The sequence below is a fragment of the Electrophorus electricus genome, chromosome 12 (assembly GCF_041902795.1).
Source record: "Electrophorus electricus isolate QZ-2024a chromosome 12, ASM4190279v1, whole genome shotgun sequence".
NCBI lineage: Eukaryota > Metazoa > Chordata > Actinopteri > Gymnotiformes > Gymnotidae > Electrophorus > Electrophorus electricus.
The window spans coordinates 7,551,679-7,564,166 of NC_137508.1; the positions used below are offsets into that span (position 1 = coordinate 7,551,679).

Sequence of the window (12,488 nt, forward strand, 5' to 3'; positions counted from 1 at the left end):
GCCTTGCATGTGGTTTGCAGGAGGAATGGTGCCCACTGCATTGTGTCTGCAAGAGAGGAAGTGAACTATAGCTGTTGGCAGCAGGGAGGACGGATAATTTACATCATTTGATGTTAGTGGCCACTGCTGACTTTATTATCGTGTGGCTCTGATCAGCTCGTCTTGTCGCTGCTGAAATATAGTCACACTCTTGTGTCAACAACTGATATTTACATAATCCTTTCCCTCTCACATGGCTTCGGTAACTTGTACATCCGTATGCTGTGTGGTTAGATTTACAGATGGTGATTAATTTTAACACTGAGAGTGGCACTTAGGCCTGACTCATGAAACAGACCTTGAAATAGTGTGGCTGACCTTTCAAGCTCGGCTGATGTAGTGGCGAGTCACCATACTTCCTGATGTGAAAATCAGTTCAGTTTGTGTTTAGCTTGGCCAGACCTTTTCTGTGTAGTTTTGCGTGGCTGTGTTGCTGTAGAGCTACAAATGTGTGAACACTGCTTGATTTGAAATGTAAACTCAGCCCTTGGAGTTGTAGGAAGTTGTCGCCCAAAACTTGCAGAAAGTGTCGGACTGTTTTGACACTTATCAAAATTGCCTTAGCTGTGATCCAGAGGGAATTGTCAGTTTGTCCTGTGATCTGGCAAATCATGGGACCTTTTAAAAAATCGAATGGCAGAGATTTAGCATTCTCTATAGCCTCTGGGGCTTTGCAGCAGATAACAGTGAAGTTTATTAGTTTTTGTCATTTTAAATTCATAACATGTGTCTTTTCCATTCACAGTGCATTTAGCACTGGTGTAGTATACAGTGCACGGTGCTTTATATGATAAAAAGCCTCACATATCGAAGTGCTGCACAACTCTAATTTAAGGCCACAAGGAGTGTGCAGGAGTATGAATGCATTAATGTGCTGTGCGCTCACTTCAGCTGCTCACTCCAAGATACTGAGTCAGTTCAAATGCTTGTGCACTCAGTCTTTACTTGTGGACCACTCAGAGAAGAGAGCTACGTGTTAAACACACACACCTAAATATACATACTGTGTACACACATGGGAACACATGCTAGCACACACGAGGGCTCCTTTAAAAGCAGGAAGTGAAACTTGCCTGAAATGTCAGCCATCGCAGTGGCTATTAAAAGGAGCTGTGGCTGGGACTGATAAACTCAGTTTGCTTATTGTGTGGCCTAAGTGTCAGGGGCCAGAGGATTATTACCACTTTTTGTATATTTCTGCTGATGTATTTTTTTTTTTATTCCTTGCTGCCAGGTTGTGAATATTAGAATAACCAGGTTGATGCAGAGGAGGGAAGCTTTTGCTCTTTTCTGCCATGCAAAAGCTGTTTTCACATAGGAACTCTTCCCAAGGCAAATTTAGGATGAACATAAACATGGTTACCATTAGGATTCAGTTTTAATTGAGGAACACACTTTGATCTGCTTTTTCACTCCTTACATCACAAGGTGCCTCTGTGCTCTTTTACCAAGCCCACATATAGTCTCCTCCACCTCTCCTACCCGCATTGTGCCAGCACTTCTTATGTTATTTACATAAATGATAAACACAGCGGACGGTGGGATTGGCGGCATAATCCACTTGCAGTGTCATTAGGGAGGGAGAGAGAGGAAGGCTATTACAGGCCCGCTTCATCAGTGTGCCTCACTTAGGCCTTTTATGGAGGTAATGGAAACCTCTCTCATTAAGGTGCCGTTCACTGTTGCGCTGAGAAACATCTCTACCGGGTAATTGATATTGTTGGTCTTTAGTGCTGGAGAGTGGCCCTGAAGCGCCGCCCGTTTGCTGCATACATTTTTCAGCCCAGCCAGAGCTGCCCTGCCCGCACTCGCCCTATCGCCTTCAGTTATGTAGGCTCTGCTGAGCACCTGTGTAATCTGTGCCCTGTGCTTATTGCTGTGCAGAAGGAGGTGCATTCTTACTGACCTCAGTGCAGTTAAATGTTTTACCTCTGCGCTGACTGTGGTAATTTAGCAGGGAGCCACATAAAATAAAAAATGTTCCCAGCGCAACAACTTTTAGATTTTATCAGGGATAGTGTCCATGCTCCAATGTCCTTTGCATGTGTCCTTTGAAAGCCGTCAGTTTTTCCATTTTGGTTAATGGTGGCCATTTCAGCTCTATCATATTAAATAAAAGGCCACAGATTGAAATGCATCCTGCTTGGTAAATATATTCCAGTCAGTTATCGACTAACTTATATTGAATGAACCTATATTTATCCTTCAACTTTAAATTGCCCCTGTGGCTGACAGGTTTAGATTTAAAAGCCCACTGCTGTTATGGTGTGTGTCATGGCCGTGTGGGGAGCAGGGAGCCGTCACATGTGAGATGTAATCACAGACACTGTTGCATGAGGCCCCCTTTGCTTTGTGCATCAGTGTGGTTCGGCCTGAGGTCTGGACTTGCATCATTGCCATAATTAGCATCTCCTCGCCTGATGAGGGCTCTCTTACGCCCCAGCATTCAGCTGCATTTGGTCACTGGAAAAAAACAACAGCATTCGTCCTCTCAAAAATAGATTCTTGATCTCATTTGTTGTTTGAAATTTCTGGGCATGTGACATTTTGCAGGCTTTAGTGGTGCAATGTTGAAATATCCTTTTTATTGTAATGCATTGGTTTGCATGGTATAACTAATCAAAGGCTTATTCCTTGTGTATTAGACTAAGAAAAATATTTTTATGTGTGGATTGCATTTACCATTTTGGGTTTCAATGTACTTCATCTCAGACAAGCAATAGTTGGTGTGGATGCACTGAGTGAGACTGCTGTAATGTTTCTGACCTTTTGTTACTGGTGACTGATGAAGTATTGGTTCAGGGCAAAATGAGATATTTCCACCGCTCGCTGTGACAGGTGTATAAATGAGTGCATCAAGCGACAGGATTCTCTAGACAGCAGCACAGCCTTCTATGCTGTAAGCAAGCTGTCATCGGCACGCTTGAAGAATATGGTCAGATTCTTGAGAATGGCTTACATTCGAAAATTTGGTATTCTCAGACCCCTTTTAGGGAGGAGCAAGCTTGGCTGGGGCTATTGCTTGAGCTTTACTCCATATAACAGCCTGCTGCTCTTTATGTCTTTATGTCTCAGGTCATGTAATAAGGAGCTCTTGCTGTCACCATCAGTCAGCCTGCCCTTGATAAGACCTCTGACATCCCCCTAAAATGTTATTCATGTGCAGGTTAGTGTGAACCAACACAAAGCCATTTCCACCATGTTGTTGAGGGACGTTGCATTTAAGATACTTCTGGCACACATGTAGATGCTAGGCCTTGCTCTAATCCAGCGCAAGGAATGATGTCTCCACACATGAATGAATGATTTGGCCAGGCATTGTCTTAAAAGGGATTTATATTTGCTAGATGGCTGTCTGATTGGTCATTGGATCGTGCCCTGTTTGCTGGCTCATTAAAAATCTGCAACCAAATCAGTGTCTTTTAGCAGTGCTATGCAGCATGCATGGTGCAATGTGTCATATCATGATCGAATGACTAATGCAGTAAAATGAATCGTTAATCAAGAGACTGGGGAAGTGTGCTCAGCATGAAGCAAATTACCTGGATTAGCATAGCAAAACTCTGCATAATTTACCTTTACTGCTTGGCAGATCCTCTGGTAGAAAAGGGCCTGTGTTAATTACGCCATGGTAAACAGCCAGTCGGTGGGAAGGAGCTAAATGGAACTGAGAGAATGACAGGGCTAAAATGGAGTAATAATTTTATATTTTTGTCATGTTTGTTTTTATTTGCTTAAACCTCAGAACTCTGCTCTCTGGTAGCTACATGCAGCCTTTGGTCGGAGCAATTTCTCCTTAGAATCAGAAAATCTCCTTCATCTGACTGTAGATAGAAGGACAGGTGTTGATGTGAACTGCTGTTTGGTTCTGATGAGCCAAGGGAATACATTAAGAACACAGTTAACAGCTTTGAGACCCAATATTCTCCTTTGGCATCTCCAAATGCAAAATGTTTGTATATTTTGTAACCTTACTGGTTTACATAAAACTAAAAATATAAAAATTACAACTCAACTTACCGAGACAGTTAATGTATTTATATTTATTTGTGAAAACAACATTTGCATTTCAGTGCTAAACCAACTAAAAGTCTATGGTATGTGGCAGTGTGGATTTTCGGTTGTTTCGTAACTTCATCATACTCACAAGCCATCGCCTTATCTTAACCTTAATAACTGAGTACTGTATGCATAGAAATTTGCTTGGAAGATATGCTATTACCATATAAGCCTATTAATCTTATATCTATTTTGATGTTTTATCACAATTCGATTAAATCTAAGCTAATTATCATTCTTATGTATACATTAATTGTGGCATTTAATGTTATTATGCAAAAACAGCAGCGTAGAATTTACTCTGTAACCCTATACTGTAACTTTACAGACAGCAGTATTGAGGGCTAAGCAAAATCTGTTCTGTGTAGATTTTAAAAAAAGAACAAGGAATAAGGATGGAAATCTGGCCAATGACAGACTTTCAGACTCAACAGTCTGCACTCTCAAACTGGTTTCTGCTGCAGTATGCTGTTTCCGAAGTAATTCCTTTTAAAAAACAAGTTGCCTTTTGAAGGTTTAATTTTGGAAAACGGAGACATCTCTGGGATTATCCTAACATGTCAGCACAGGATGTGTAGTGTAGATGACATGGGTTAAATGCAAAGGTAATGAAAATAAGAAGGCTGAACAGGCTGAGCCTGTGTCATTTTAGGGACAGTGAGCTCTGGGTTGCAGTTAACACTTGCTATTTATACATGACAGGGAGTGACTGAAATGACATCATAATTCTCCTGGCTTGGTTTGAAAACTCTGTCACATTGTTGCATGTTAAGGAATGATTGCTTCAATGAGACATTAGTTACCAAAAGGTTAGGACTGAAACTTCTTTGCCAGAGTTCGATCAGGCATTTCCTTGATGGGTGCTCACATTTGGTACCAGGAATGTACACGTTTCATCTGAAACAAAAAGGAAAGTGGCTTGCGGTTAAGTTCCTACTTCATAACTGATCCTGGGCCCTAAGGGCCTGCTCTGAGAGGCGACTGACGTTGGCGTACTATCTGCTGAGAAGGAGAACACTGCTGGACATCGGACTCTGGGTCAACAGAAAAGTTTATCAGCTCAAAAATTATTTTGTCTTGCAGCATGACATTTAGTGCAGGTAGGTGGGTAGGTGCGTACCAAAGAGAAATGAAGGAATAAATATATAGTTTCTGTAAGGTCTGCACTGGAGATTTGAAGGTTGGTTGTTGCCAGTATAGGCACAGGTACTGTTACTGGAGTTTGTCTCATAAGCATTTAAAAGGCAACAGTATCATCCCCTTTACAATGTGACATTCAGGTGGTATAATATCTCCAGGATTTTATTAGAAATGACCTGTTTGAGGGAAACATGCTCCAAACATTTTATTGTTGACATTTATAGTGCAGCTCCACAGGAAATAACTGATGATGATATCATTTATTTGAAAGCGAGACAGCAGGACTAGGTGGAACACTTAACCTGTTTGTTTGGGGAAATGGTATTCCTTTGCTAATTTCCCTTTGATAAGTATCTGACAGCTCATAGTCAGACACTTTATCTCCAGCTGAAGAAAATGGTTTCTTCAGAGTGTGAATTGATTTTGCAGGAAGCTGGTGCCACACAGCATCTGAAAGAGCTCAGTGCTTTTTAAAATTGCACCCATTTTTTGGCTTTTCTATTTGCATGTAAATTATCAATTACTGCTTTTGGCAGGGCTCTGCCACTATACTTCTGTCTCGAACGAGAGAGCGCTGTTAGAGGGAGCTGTGTTATTTCACCTTAACAAATCATTTTAGTACTTCCCTCTCCAGCTGCAATTACCAACTGTTTGCTCCGTTGGCTACATTGATTTTTTTCTGCATGTCTCTGCATTAAGTCTGTTTTTTTTTTTAATTGAAGAGCGACAGAGTAAGTAATACTTACTTATGAGTAAGGTGTACTTAAAGGTTCTTCTCAATTCCTGGACATGTCATACAGAATAATGCTGTGGAGTGAGACTACAGCTTTACTACCAAACACTTCACCTGAAGTGATTTGGATTAGAGGTGAACGATAAGAGGGGATCCACAGTATGAGAGAAATAATAGATTACATAAGTCAGATATACTGGTATATTATAGTGATGAAATTGGAAGTTTGAAAAATGGTAGATGCTGATTTTTATAGTATAAATTGGTCTATCATTGTCAGTCTTCACTGGTTATGTTTAGCCATCTCCAAGTAGAACTGATGCATAAGATCACCTTTGTTTGTCTATGTGCCTAATGTGAATGGAAAAAAAAGACATTTATAAAAGAAAAGAAATCATTGAAACATAGCTAAGATTAGCATGCTATTTTTGACAGAAGGCAAAAGAGGTCTGTATTAACTTTATTAAGGTATGCTCAATATGCCATCTATGCTTCTCCAGAAAAAAGGGGATTTTGAAAGCATGCTAATAAATATTTTTGGGTGGTTTTATTTTCGCTGTCACCAGTTGGTTCAGCTGGTTCACCTGCCTCAAGTAATAAGTGAATGTAAGGCATGTGAGTGAGTCCTCTTTCGTTTGTCTTTCTCTAGCCAGCTTCAGCAAATTGATCTGGCCTGGTCCGAGTCTAAAAAGCAAAAGCTGGCCCACCTGACCAAATTTCAGCCAGCATTGGTCCGGCCTCGGCCAGTTTCTGCCAGTGGGATGCTCCAAACGCAGCCAGCATAACGGAGGCCCTGCAGAAATCTGGCCTAGGGAGAGAGTACTGCTGGATATGTGTAGCAGTAATATTATCACAGCCACATGAGTGGAGAAAGCTAATTGTGCATGTTAAATGTTGCTCTTCACACACCACAAGAGAAAAGAGCACAAGAGATGGGTGCACTTTCCTAACTCAAGCAAAGGGTGTTGACTTGAGCATACATTCTGGATAATCTGTCAAAACACACCCTGTTCCTCCAAACAGATTCTCAATTTTTTAAAGCTGTTGACTCTATAATTAATATTCAGAAAAGAAAAAAATGGTCATGCTGTGTAGTTTCACTTTTTGGTACCCAGACTTTTCCCTTTAAATGCAATTGCTGATCTGCACCAAATTTTCTACTACATTGATTTCCTCATGAATGTTTGCATGTTTCAGTGATTGCTTTCTGGTTGATTCAGAAATGTTGCTCTCCCCTTGAGTGAAGCATGCACTAATTTTAGTCACTCTAATTGTGTTTCTTTAAAATAGTCAATTGTTCCACTTGCACTAAGACTGGTAGGTTAATAGTGCTATTTTGCATTAAGATAAAATGCTAGAGGATCCTGTTTGATGATTCACACTGGTGTTTGATCTAAGCTTTGAGGTGAAGGTACTCAGCCTGTCGTCCTCTTAGCAGAAACTTCTTCTCATGAAAATATGTCTTTTTATCTAGTTTCTCTATTAGTAAAATAAAAGCCCATTAAAATCAATCAATTATTGATATAGGTTAAAACTCATTCAAATATACAGAAATGTGTTTTTCTGTAGCAGTTTCATTTTAAATATAATTCTGATGTCATGAAGACGTGTGAAATGTCTATCAGATGCGCTGCTCCATATGGCATGATCACGGTAGTGCAGCACATTTCTGCTGTGCATTTGCTCTCCTGTCTGAGGTGGATGCATGTGTCTCATACTGTGAAAACTGAGGCAGTGGGCCATTGAATCCACTTAACAGCTATCTAAGCCTGGCCCAGTGACGAGAGCCATCATTATCACCTGCAGATTCCTCTTACACTGTACTTCTTGACCTTCTGTATGCTGTCGCTCTCTGAGGGACCCCAGAACCTAGCCTTGGGGCACACACTCATGCCAACAAACTTAAGGGTCTCCACAGCCATCACTTATACACAGTTAATAGCCACTTAATAGGCTTACCTGTCAATGTGCTGTGAGTTGTGAGATCAGCAAATTAGATTTGGCGATGACATGTACCACCACACATGTTTATGGCTCTCCCACAGTTTCATAAAGTATTGCCCTCGTTCTTGCTCTCATCCACTATTGCTTCTGCTGCCCTTACCTTGCAGTGAACTGTGAAGGAGCTTACCCAGGCGTTCAGAAAATGTATCGTATTAAACTGTGGTAACTGCTATATGTAATGAATTTTGGATTAGAAGCGACAAAGCGGCTCTGTGATAACCTTTTGGAAGGACACTGTACAGAAGCAGGGGGGCCATGCAGCCGGTCGCCACCGTGCCGGCCCAGCTGCTTGCCGTTAGATGGCCGCGTCTCTTGTCACTTTTAACTTGGAGCTCCTGGTGCGGTGCAGACAAGACATGGATGCACAAGAGCTGCAGAGCGGCCCTGGGAGGATACTTTAATTTCGGGGCTGAGTGTAACACGTCCTTTATCTCGTTGCAGGTGCGGTGGAGCCCAGAGTAGAGCTGAGCAGGGAACGGGACCTTCCCCACGGACTATATGAAGGGAGGGGAGGGGGAGGGGGGGCTGCTTACAAGACAACAAGACTGCAGCGCAAACAGGTTGGACATTTTCTGGAGCTCCAGATTTCTTGTTTATTTACTTATATGGTGGGAGGGGGTTGTTGTTACATAAAAAAAAAAAATCTTTATCTGCAGTTTGGATGCACGTCTCTCTACATCATTTAACATTATTTACTGCAGTTCCTCGTTCCAACTAACCCTAACATCAACATCAACATTTCTTCATTCTTTCCTTTCTTTCTCTTTTGATATTTTCCTCCACAGTTGTCTTGTATTAATGTGTGCCATAGTGGAGTCCTGTTTATCTCCTTCAGCAGAGCCAGTAGCTGTTCAAATTGATGATAATTGGTGTTAGATGTTTCTGTGTTACTGTATCACAAAACATGGGTATTCTGTGCACTAACTGATCAGTCTGTCCAAGTTATTTTACTAACAATCAAAAATTCGACCTGTGTTCAGATCCAATTTCTGACTGGAGTCTAAGCCTTTAAAAAAACTGTAGCAAGGTACTGCCTGGCAGGCTTCTGTGCTATATGTTGTGAAATGTCTGCGCGTCTGAGAAGTTTGTGGCCACAAAGCTGGGCGCATGACAGAGGAAGCGCCTGGTTAATCTGTGCAACCTGGAGGGCTGTGAGTAATGTGTGGAGGCTGGTCTGAGGCATCTGGTAGTGTTTCCGTGCAGGGGCTGCTCCCTGCATCTGAGCCTGGCTCATGTCTGTGGACGCCTCGGGCCCTCGGGGCCCCAGCACCTGCATAATGGAACAACAGAGAGAAAAGGAGAGGGCAAATAAGAGGGGGCAAGAGGGGGAGTCGGATGACACAGGCTTTGGTTTCTCACTGCAAGCTTTTCTTGTTTTTGACTTTCACCAGGAAAACATATTGATCTGATAGGGGGCATTGATGGTACTGAACAACCTTGTTGTTGTTTAATAAACATTCATTTCATTGTGGCAGAGGTTTTTTTTCTTTGGCTAGTTTTCGCCACTGTCTGGTATGCTGTGCCTAAAAATGAAATTCTTTGAAATGACTGATCAGTGCCTTACACAAAGACACAAAAGAATATATTTATTTAATTTTTTTTCTAGCTTTTTAGTAAGGGATTAAGAATTGGGCCAGCCAGAGGGAGGGAAAATAAATAAATAAACAAGGGTGGTGGCTGTTAATCTTGCTTAGTGCAGTGTGAATGCTGAGCAGTGCCGTAGCCTGACAAACATCTGCCTCACACAGCCGAGCAGGATCAGCTAAAGCGATTAGCGTACTAGCATCAGCCTGTGGAGACTGGCGCTCGCTCCCAAAGCCTGAGCGTCAGGCTCTCCGCCCACACTCCACCTGGAACACTGACACACACAGAGAGAGGTGCGTCTCCGCTGGCAGCCACCACACACCTTGCGAACGCAATGCTAACTACTCTGATACCGATCTGGAGCCGCGCTCTGCTCCGCCCTTGCAACAAAGCAACACGTAGCACTGAAGATCGAACAATCTGGATAGGATAACAGATGCTTATCGCAGCTGCTTTTTTGTGTCAGAAGTGTAGTTTATTAATTGAAAAGTATGTAATGAAATGTGGTGTTCATTAGGGTATAATTGTAATTTTACACATCCTTTGCACTCAGAGTGGGCCTCTTTTAAGGTAGAAGAAATCCTTCCGCTGTGATTCGCAAGAGGAGACTGTATCCTGCACAGGCTTTCACAGTTAACCTCATTAAAGGGAAGGAGGGGTGAGATTTCCTGTCAGGGGTTTCTCTTGCTGTTTCTTTCATTTTTCCCTCTGCCTCTCATTCAATCTCTGTATTCTCCCCCCTCCCCCCTCCTCCAAATCCTGAACCATCTCTAGTAGTGGCAGGCACAGTGTGTAGTTGTACAGTATGAGCAATGTGTGCAATGTACGGAGGCCCCATCTGTTCTTCAGACACGCAGCCTCCAGTGTTCAGTGTTCAATTACCCTCTCACACTGTATGGCTGCTCACACCCAGATCATTATCTTTGACCACACCGTTTACCTTTCGGACAACCTGAAATGAGCCATAATAGTTTGTGGTCATAAATGAAGCCAAGTGCAGCCTGCTGCTTCTCTTTGGCATTCGCTCAGTGTGATGTTTAGGATTGGAGGATACACAGATTCTCTGGATTCATGGTGAGGAGCAGCTTTTGCCCAGGCACCCATGCTATGCAGGGAGAAATTAACTTGACAGGAAAGTTCTTTCTGGGAGTGTGTTTGTGCCACATGGTGGACACGATAAAGTGAGAGCATGTGAGCACTGACAAGAATTAACATCAACGTACCAGCTAGCTCTGCACACAGGAGCATGTCAGGATTGACAGGAATTAACATCAGTGTACCAGCTAGTTCTGCACCCAGGAGCATGTCAGGATTGACAGGAATTAACATCAGTGTACCAGTGAGTCCTGCATCCAGCAGCTGACTCCTGTTGGATCTCTAACTTCCACATGACGCTTATTGGAAGAAGAATGTGTTCATCTGAGGCAAAGAAAGCTACAATTTCTATTCTTCTTCTCGTTTCCACAAGTTTGTGGGAATGTAGGCTCTGACTTTGAGTGTTACACAGGAGTAAAGGATTATTCAGATTGTGTACAGACCATCCTTGAAACTGCTCTAATGCAAATAGTAGATATTGGTTACATTATTTAACAAATAAAAACAAGGAATAGCCGTTAACCAGCACAGCAATGCTCTTCTAGTGATTTTTGTTCTTTGAGTATTCAGATCCTTGCCCTCCTGTTGCCCACAAGTGATTCTTTTCTTTCTTGGGACATGACCTTAGACCCAGAGAGAAATAAAGTAATTAATTCCTTCTTCCCAAGCCAAATTACCTCATGCTTTACGAGCATTAATTCTGCAGCATGGTCCAGATGTGGTGGTTCCTCTGAAGCTATGCCATCTGACAGGCAGTGCAGTGAGCACTCACTTTCCTTGGATGTCCTTCAGTACACTTGATGAGAGGGCTGAGAAAGGCATCCTTTAGGACACTGCATCTGTGCCTTCTTTATGCAAATGACAGGCGTACCTAGGGAGCTGGGAGAGATGTCTGAAAGGGGTCAGAGTTTGCAGCAGACGCCATCCTGAGACCGGGCCAAGGATGCATGCTCATTGCTGTTTTTGAAATGGGCCGCCAGCATTCTGTGGGCCTGGGCTTTACTGGGTCATTGTAAAATCAAATGCATTGATGTGGGTAGTCCAGGGGAGGTAAGAACATATCTGATTCATTCCTAAAGTCCAGCTCTTAATGTGTAATCCTTTAGACTTGCTTTAGAAAGACAGCCTTAAATCTGCACTTATATTTATAAGATATATTTGATATACTTGAAAACATATTGGATCTGAAAGTAGGGAATAGTCTTCCTTTGTCAATTACTCATGAGTGGAAAATAACATTTGAACCATTAAATGGTCGCAAATATATGCCGCCCTTGACATGAAGTTATATGATTACAAAAGATGTTTTCTGTTGGCCTGTCAGGCCATGCAGCCATGATGAATGAATGTAATATGCTGTGCATGAGGAGGGGACACACTCATTAATGGGCCTCTATAATTTGAACGATACACTTAGAATGCTGCTTGTGCACAGAGGCTGATTGTTTCTGAACGATCTAATCTTGTTGTGTTGCGTCTCCCCCATTCATGTCAGTAAACAGGAAAACAATGTGCTCATTTGAATAATATCACAAATGGTGTGGTTCCTGGCACTCCCAGGCTGTGCTGAGTGAAAGGTGCCAGCCCTCAGGGCCTGGCTGGGGAGAAATAAATCACTCCTGTTCACACAATTACAAACCTGTGTACGATTCATCTACACAGGATATGTGAATTACTTATCTGAATATTTCGGCAGATAGTATCACAGTCAGACGATGTTGTTCCTAGGAAAAGATTGATATTTTCATATTCCCTAAGCAGTTCAGCATGCATTCGGAACGGAGCAATCTGGATAGTATAATTGGAGCATAATTTCAGAATTGAGACTATCAAA

General features: G+C 42.3%; 1 protein-coding gene across 5 annotated transcripts in view; it reads left to right on the forward strand.

Moving 5' to 3' along the window:
- zmiz1a (zinc finger, MIZ-type containing 1a) overlaps positions 1-12,488 on the forward strand; it is a 96,849-nt gene that overhangs the window by 15,374 nt on the left and 68,987 nt on the right. For all 5 annotated transcript variants that reach the window (XM_035531658.2, XM_035531657.2, XM_035531659.2 and 2 more), the window contains exon 2: positions 8,417-8,535. The gene's annotated coding sequence lies outside the window, so the exon portion shown is untranslated. The remainder of the gene's footprint in view (positions 1-8,416; positions 8,536-12,488) is intronic.